The sequence below is a fragment of the Phasianus colchicus genome, chromosome Z, assembly GCF_987193195.1.
Source record: "Phasianus colchicus chromosome Z, bPhaCol1.hap1.1, whole genome shotgun sequence".
In the NCBI taxonomy this organism is placed as follows: Eukaryota; Metazoa; Chordata; class Aves; order Galliformes; family Phasianidae; genus Phasianus; species Phasianus colchicus.
In genome coordinates this window covers 40,483,216-40,491,411 of record NC_143476.1, presented here as the reverse complement: position 1 = coordinate 40,491,411, position 8,196 = coordinate 40,483,216, and positions in this window count along the sequence as shown.

The following is an 8,196-nucleotide window of genomic DNA, read 5'->3' as shown; positions in this document are numbered from 1 at the left end:
CATGCTAAATTTTTATATATAATTTCATAATATATACAATTTCATAATTCATGCTTTCTCCTGATTAGGGTTGGATGGAAGTGCAGAACTTACAAAGAGATCTGCACCTCTTCATTCCAAAGAAATATTTTTTGAGCTTTATACTGGAAGAAAATCAAAACCTTACAAGATTATCCTTTTTGAATTTCTCTTGATGTATAATTGTCACGGAGTTAACTAGATGAACCTATGCCCGTGACAGGGGACAGTAGGCCCCTGTCTCCCCACCCCCCTTGTCCCCACAAAATGGGAAGGAAGGAAGAGAGGAAAAAAACAGCGGCAATAATCTATGGAGGAAAACTTATTTTACTAACTATGATATCGGAATGCAAGATAACACAATATAATACAATCTAATTGAAATTGAGACTAATAAATCAAATAAGATAGGAGAGAGAGTTCCTGAGACCGAGTCAAACCTGAAAAGCTTGGAACGGCTAGGAAAGCACCCTCCAGCACCCACTGCCAGGCAGTAAGAGACCGCCCCACCCAGAACGGTCAGATCCCATGACTTCCGTAACGTATAGGGATAGGTACGTAGAATTAGAGCATTAACACTTTAATTCCAGTTCATGATGTTTTGATGTGGAATACTGAAAACCAAAAAACATAAAACCATGACAATAATGAATGAGATTCAAAGACTAAGGGAAGAGACTTTTAGCAATGATATACAGATGCTCTAAAGGCTCTACTACCGGCTTTTTGTTGAAAGTGTCTCATAAGCTAATGGCTCACTTGCCCTCACTTTGCAAATTTCATTCTGCATTGAAAACCACTTCCTTGCAGGCATTTAAGCAAAATACTGTATTTCTAGGGAATTATTTTATTGGATGAAATGTATTTTTGTCATTTCTGAAGAAGAAGCCGCCAAACATTTCCAGAAAACTCCTGCTGAAGAGGAGCTGAAAGCTTAAATATCTGAAAATCGTCTTCAGTCCACGATTTTCCTGTTTTCTACCAGAAAAAAAAAAAAAAAAGAGGAAGCCTAAGAAAGTTATATCTACTGGGTTATTTTTTATATCTAAGGATATTGACATTTCTGGCGCACCATATGGTCTTTCAGGAACTGAGCTCTCGTTTTTTATGCTGTACCTGTGAATTCAGATCTCAAAATCTTCAGAATTTTGATCATCAGCCTTGATAGGAATACAAATGCTTGGCTTCAGACATATAAGTTATCAATTGTTTTGTAAATTATTTTAAAATTATTATTATTATTTTTTATTTTATTATCATTATTATTATTTTTTGCATTGTGCCCTAAAACTTATTCACACCACTGGGAAGTCCTTCTGTCTGGGAAGAAATTCCAAAGTTGGAGTTTCAGTAATACTGAAACAGTGCAGTTTATGTGTTTCCTTTGTGAATGGAAAGCACTGTCAGTTCAATCATTGTTTACAGTGCAACAAGAATAATACAATCTTCATAGGTAAAGAATAACCCAATGCTATTATTTTTGTTGTACTCTAATCAGCACAGACACTCTAATCAGTTTAGACTCCCACTAAGTATTACTTATTTGTGCAAGAAAATAAGTATGTAAAGTGCTATATTCTTATTGCATAGACTTCATATAAAAGCATATGAATATATATATGTATATATACACATATACATATTTTCAAAAAAGTCTGTGCTAGACTTGTGTCTGAACAACACAAACTCTCCTGGGCCTTGTCTCAAACTTTTAGAGACTGGATTTCTTCCTGGCAGGTGAACAAAGCAAGTATTAACCATTCATGACAGCTACCTTTTTTTCTTTCAATATCTCCTCTGTTTATATTTAACATGATGAAGGGATATATTGTCTGAAAAGGAAGTCAACATTAGAGGGAAATATAAGGTCTGTTTCACATGGAGATTGTAGTATTTTGTGTTTATGTTATCTGAGATTACTTCTCCAGTCAGTTGCAACGTGTTACAAGGTCTACAGAAAGCATTTTAATAAGAATAATGTTTTATAAACAGCTCTGAAGATGGAAGAATGTGTTGGTTACCTTCAGAAATTACATTCCTAGCTGCTTGAGGTATGCTGTGGTGCTATGAGACTACACGTCCATCCCTTACTTCCACAGTGGGAACTATGGTAAGTGAATCAAATTCATAGCATAAATAAGCACAAAAGAAAGTAAAAAAATGCTGTGAAGATTTACAGCTGCTATGGACTCCGATAGCTTCTCTAAAGCCAAAGGAGCAAAAGCTATTGCTTTCCAGAGAACTGAGAACTTTTTTTTTTTTTTTTTTTTTTTTTTTTTTTTTGTACACCTGAGGAAAGCTCAGCAAATTTTCTCTTCAGTGATAGCAAGAGAAGAAGAGAAGATATCCTACTTTTAATCTTGCATTACACAGATGAATTAGGCTCCTCCTCCTCATCTGAAGGCTTTGCCAGTACTCACTAAATTCTATAATAAATCCTTGAAAGATATTTTTCTAATCCATTGATGTCTTGTCTGTTTTGCCTTTCATATCTCAATTGCATTAGACCAGAAAACATGTATACATATATATGTATGTATATGTATATATGTTCTCATCTCTGAGAAAAGTCTTTGGCTTAAAGTGGATTATTAACTCCCCTTTGTAGAAAAGATGTAAAACTTTTCCTGTCCATCCTCCATGGAATTGAACCTCCAGCGAACCAACTTTCTGTTTCAGTGCTGTGTCTCACTGAAATGTCAGACTGGAATTTGTATAAAGATGGAAGTCAGAATGGGATAAGTAGTTCAGACTTAGGTCAGTGAACCTAAATATGATGGGTCCAGTGGCAGGGAGTGAAACAAATGGTGTCACTGTAATGCAGATGTTGATTTTCTCTGACTTGTCATGGCAAGTGGGAGAAGTTCCTAAAGACTGAAAGACTACAAGTATCACTTCTTCCTTTAAAAAGAGTCTGTTCTGCTTCTGTCACCAAAAAGCTGATGGAACAATTAGCTTTGCAAACCATTTCCAATCACGTGAAGGACATGAGAGTGATCAGGAGTAGTCACCATGGGTGAAGGAAAATAGTGCTTAAGCAACATGATAGTCTTTGCTGTGATGACTGGCTTTCCTGAAAAGAGGGCCCTGACTGAACAGTGTCAGATCTTCTTTTTGGCTGCTGTGTCTCATATTGGTGTTCATTCTTGCATACATTTGATTAAAGACCTACAATGAACTTTCCTGCAGTTCCTTCTTCTTCTTCAAAATAATCTGTTCAGCATATCTACATATAGTGGAAAGAAATCTAATCCATCCTCTCCAGCTGTGTGAAGCTTGCAGAGAATATCATTAGCATGGTTAGTACTCCTGAATTGATATTGTGTGAAATGACATTTTTGTACTTCACCTACTGAGATAGAATATCAAAATCTCTTTGGTAATCCTTGCAAAACAGAATGGGTTCACTTTTGCTAAGCAAAAATTAAATTTATTGCATATTACAGAAGGAATCTTCATTTATCATGTCATCTTTTGTTTCAGGAAGCCAGACTCTGTAGACAACAAACATTTCTAGTGCCTGCTACCCAAAAAACTTTCTAGTTGTGCTGTTTCCACTCCTTAGCTATAGATCTCTTTACCACCTGCTACATTGTTAATAGTTCAGTGCCAAACTCCTTGTGTGGTTTACACTGGTTATTTCAGCAGTGGAACTGACTGTGTTTCCAGTTTTGTAATGGTTGCCCCAGATTGCTGCCAAAGAAGAGAAAACTGGAAAGATTAAAAATAAAGTCAATCATTTAGTCCAGCAGGAAATAAAAATAACAAGGATAAGAGGAGAGATGGGCACTGAAGAGAGACAGGTGTGAGAAAACTGAATAAAGGATTGAGTGTTTGTCTTCTAACTGCTGTCTGCAGTCCCACAACTGCCTAAATGTGATTAGTTTGTGCTATTGTTCCCTTTTATTTTAGAAAGGTTTACTGTTTCAGGTATTTTATCTTCTGTATCTTCCCTGTGGGTCAAACTGAGAAACAGAGGGGGGATGCTGCAACAGACGGTCTCAGCTGGCACAGCAGGAGCTTAGCATGCAATGGGCTTGGCAGGCCATGGGTACAAGAACACTGGGGCTGATGATAATTATTTTGTGCAGTCTTAGATATGTCTGGATCTGGAAAAGTCCATTGACTGGGAAGGTGACCACATCTCCCAGAGGAAAGAAATTGAGGCTGATCATTCAGGTGGGATTTCCAAGCGTTGCAGGCTGTGGTGGACAAGAAGAGATTTAGAGACAGACTGTGGAGTACAGAGGACTTGATCAGGAAAGGATAGATTTGACAGGACTAGAGGAAGCAGGCACTGTGCTCCAGCTCAGAACTTCAGTGACTGTACTGCAGAAGCAACAGTCTGCTCATGAAGACAGTGCTGACAGAGTGGAAGAATTGTGTGTGAATTCTGTATATTTCTACTGCCTGAACCAATCCTTTTGTCTTTTCTTATCAGGTGAAATTTCCTGCTTTGTATTTTAACAAAGCCTAGCATGTTGAACTGAAGATCACTTTGTAGAAGTGTGCTAAAGAAGGAAGTTTAGATACCCATGTTTGTTCTGAAACTCAGTGAATGTTATAGTTCATATTCCTGTCTTGCCTAGTTTAGTTATAACCAGTGCCTTCAGAAACATCTCCAGCTTGAACAAAGATGCTTACTGTGATGCAGGTACTGTGCACAGTGTGTTATGAGCACAAAGGTTATACTCTGGCATGGTGACAGAAACTGCTTCTGCTTTATTCGGGATTGTGGGAGAGGGGGGAATCATTTCTGCAAGACAAAAGCTGCAGGATATCCTATTTGTACAGCAGAATTAACAAACACACTCCCAGAATTTTGCCAGAGATTGTGGGTGAGGTAGCTGTCTACAGCAGAAAAGAAACTTGATGTGTTAACACGTGTAATACATAACGCATGCTTCCAGTGTGAACTAAACAAAGAGATTGCACAAGAAAGCAGATCATTTTAATTATACTGTTTTCCTCTGTCCACCAAGAAATTATCCTGAATTTGTAGAAAAACTGCCAGAAAGTGTTTTTCTTAAAAATAATTTAAAAAAAGATCTTTTTTTTCTTGTGTATGGTTATTAAATAATGTTGATAACCTTTTTTTTTAAGTGTAATTCAGAGACCATATAGGTATAAGGCATTTTCTAACTGCAAAACTCAATCTCAGCAAACCAGACCATGAAATAATGCAGTGTTTTTTCCTGATGCCTTAGGAAAATGAGCACTTAAAATCTTATTTTAAAAATGAAGTCTGCATGCTCAGGAAAGATAGATTCAGGAGAAAAAACAGCCATACAAACACAAGCAAACAAAGTAAATCTTGACCATCCTAGTTTTAGAGAAATAAAGCCAAAAAAGAATAAATCATTGGTGAGCGACTGATAGAGGACAAAATTGAAACGTCTGGCAGAAGGAAGACTGATTTGTTGACCTCTTTTGAGGGAAAGGTGGAAAAAATCTGGCACATGAGCAAAGTACAAACTGAGAAATATCTTCAGACTTTGAAGATAGCCTTTATGGCCTGAACTGTCCCTGAGCTTTGCTTGGCGAGGAAGACAGTGGAGGTCTGAGTTATGGGCATAGTTTCGCTCAAGCAAATTTTCCATCATGTTTGAACTGAAATAAATAATTATCTTTATTTTAGTGACAGTGGCAGAAATATACTCAGAAGACTACTGCTTCCTCTAAGGGCTGTGGGTGGTTACTGGTGCTGCAGGTGACCAACTCCATTCTGCTCTGCAGGTAGCAGAGGTCCCCTGGAGCACATAGATCGATGATGACTGAGGCCTTGCTTGCTCTGCCATCCAGATACGTAAACCATGGATAAGAACCTGTTTGTTCATAATTGTCAGGGGAATCAAGACTCAAGTAAAGTGATTGTTTATTAATTGAACAAGGAAAATTAAATTTGGCCAATTTGGACTAGATAATGATAAAGGAACTTCAGGGCACAATCACTCTTACACATGTATTCCCGTCAGTAAGGCCAAACAAAGACAAGAAGGAAATTGTGCTAAAAATAACAAATTTGGGTAGTGTAGTCATAATGGGAGCAATGAGAAAAAAGCAAACATGGGTATGCTGTTGAAAGAAACTTGGAGAGAGGGAGGGTACAAGGATGGCAAAAATGTGAGTCTGAAATACCAAAAATTAGGGAATAAGTTTTAAATTAAATCATTTACTGGCAAGTGTTATTGCCAGCAACCAGCAGTGATGCTGACCTGTGTATATCAACCCACCAGGATGCCAGAAGGACCCACCTCTCCGCTCTATGGTCATAGTATCCAGGTGTGGTTTGGAAGTAAAGAGATTTGTACCTCCATACTTACAGCATTGTATTCAATTCACGTATGTGAATTTATTAGTCTTAAAAGCTGTAATTAGCAACTTTATAGTCAAGCATAATAGTCTACATTATTATATAATTGTTATGATTCCTGAGATCATTTCTTCTTTTGCTGCTCTACCTCTTTCCTCATGGTGTGCTCATTAATCAATAAACATCTTAATCAGTTGGCATCAGTTATGCCTGAAGTCTCTGATCTGAGTATATGGAATCATGGTTAATGGCTTGTTCAAAAGCATGTTGGTCTTTCAGTAGCTCTGGGGTTAAATGTGTATTGCTTTGCGGATCAGATATACCTCACAGAGCAATCCTTCTGTGATGTGTCTCACAGACCAATCATCTTCTGATGAACATCAGATTCGCTATGGTGCCTCCTGCCAGGGACAAGTACAACCCAGATATTGCTTGGGAAATTAAGACTAACCCTTTGTCTCAGTTATAAAGAGAGTTGTGCTGCTCTTAAAATGAAGATGCCATTTTGCCGTGAGCCAGCTTCAGCTAATGATGCATTTGGGAATGAAAGTTAGCTGTCATGCAAGGCAAGACACAAACCAAATCCTAACCACTTCTTATTGTTCATGCAGCATTTTGCAGCAATTCTTTCAAGATTAGATATTGTATGATTCTGGGAGCTCTCATATCATCTGCTGCAATGGTGATTGCCCTATGAACTTCCATAGAAGGTGAAGGTAGAAATTCAGCTGAGGGGAACTGAAGGGCTCTGCTGAGTTTGAACGGTTTTTCTTGTTTGTTTAAACTAGAAGATGACCTCCTCTGTCTTTACATGATTCCTTATGAACCTTAGTCTCAGTTGTGTTTCTTCTGAGTTTAAATTTTTCCACAAATATAGAACTTGTGTTATCTCTGTTACATATTTCACTCAGTTGTTTGTTTTACTTTTTTACTGTTTTTAGAGAAAGTTTGTTTTGTTTTGATTTAACAAATGATAATTAGTTTTAAAATTCTTGAAATGACTTTGAAGTTGTGATTTATAAAGAGAATGGAGAGTGGCAGAATGACAGAGAAGAGAGCTTAAGAAAATTATGTGGATGATAGGTTGACCTGTGTTTGATGTAAGCTGGCTAATGATAATTTCTTTCCTACCACAAGTTCATGGGGTTGTTGTGGTAGCATCCCTAACTAGCTGCGTGAAATCTTTTAATTTTACTGACAGCAAAATAAATAAATAAATACATACATATATACATACAATGCTGATTTGAATGCTTTTGGCAAGTAATCCTGATAGCAGACTCACCTATCAATAGCTGCTGAGCTCTCAGTTAAAAGCATATGAACTTACATTTATTTTCTGCTTTACCTTTGATACTTGGATACACAACCCCTTTAAATCCATAAAGGCTAGGAAAAGAGAGGAGCTGTGTGTGTGCAGTGCTGCCTGATAACTTGGAGCCGTTTTGGATCAAATGGCAGTCTAATAGCTACAGCTACTAGGGCATTTATACAGAGATCAAAATGACAGACAGCATAGGTGAACATTACTGTGGTCTGAATGGTGAAACCTTCCACCAGTGTGAGGTTTTTTGTCAAGTTTCTTTTTCATTTTTATTTTTATTTTCAATATGAAATCTTTTGACTTCAGCACCTTATTGAGGGAGGATTTACATGCCTGGTACTGTTTTGTATCTGACCTTCAGAAAACTGAAGAAATAATTCTAAACTTCATTTAGGATTTGTTTCATGTACATAGAAAGAGTCAGTCTAGTTTAACATGTATGCAGTTGAATTTGATCTTACAGATGAACTAATCACAAAATTAGATAAATTGAGTATTTAGACATACTGGATTCTCATATAGGGTATTAAAAACTTCATGT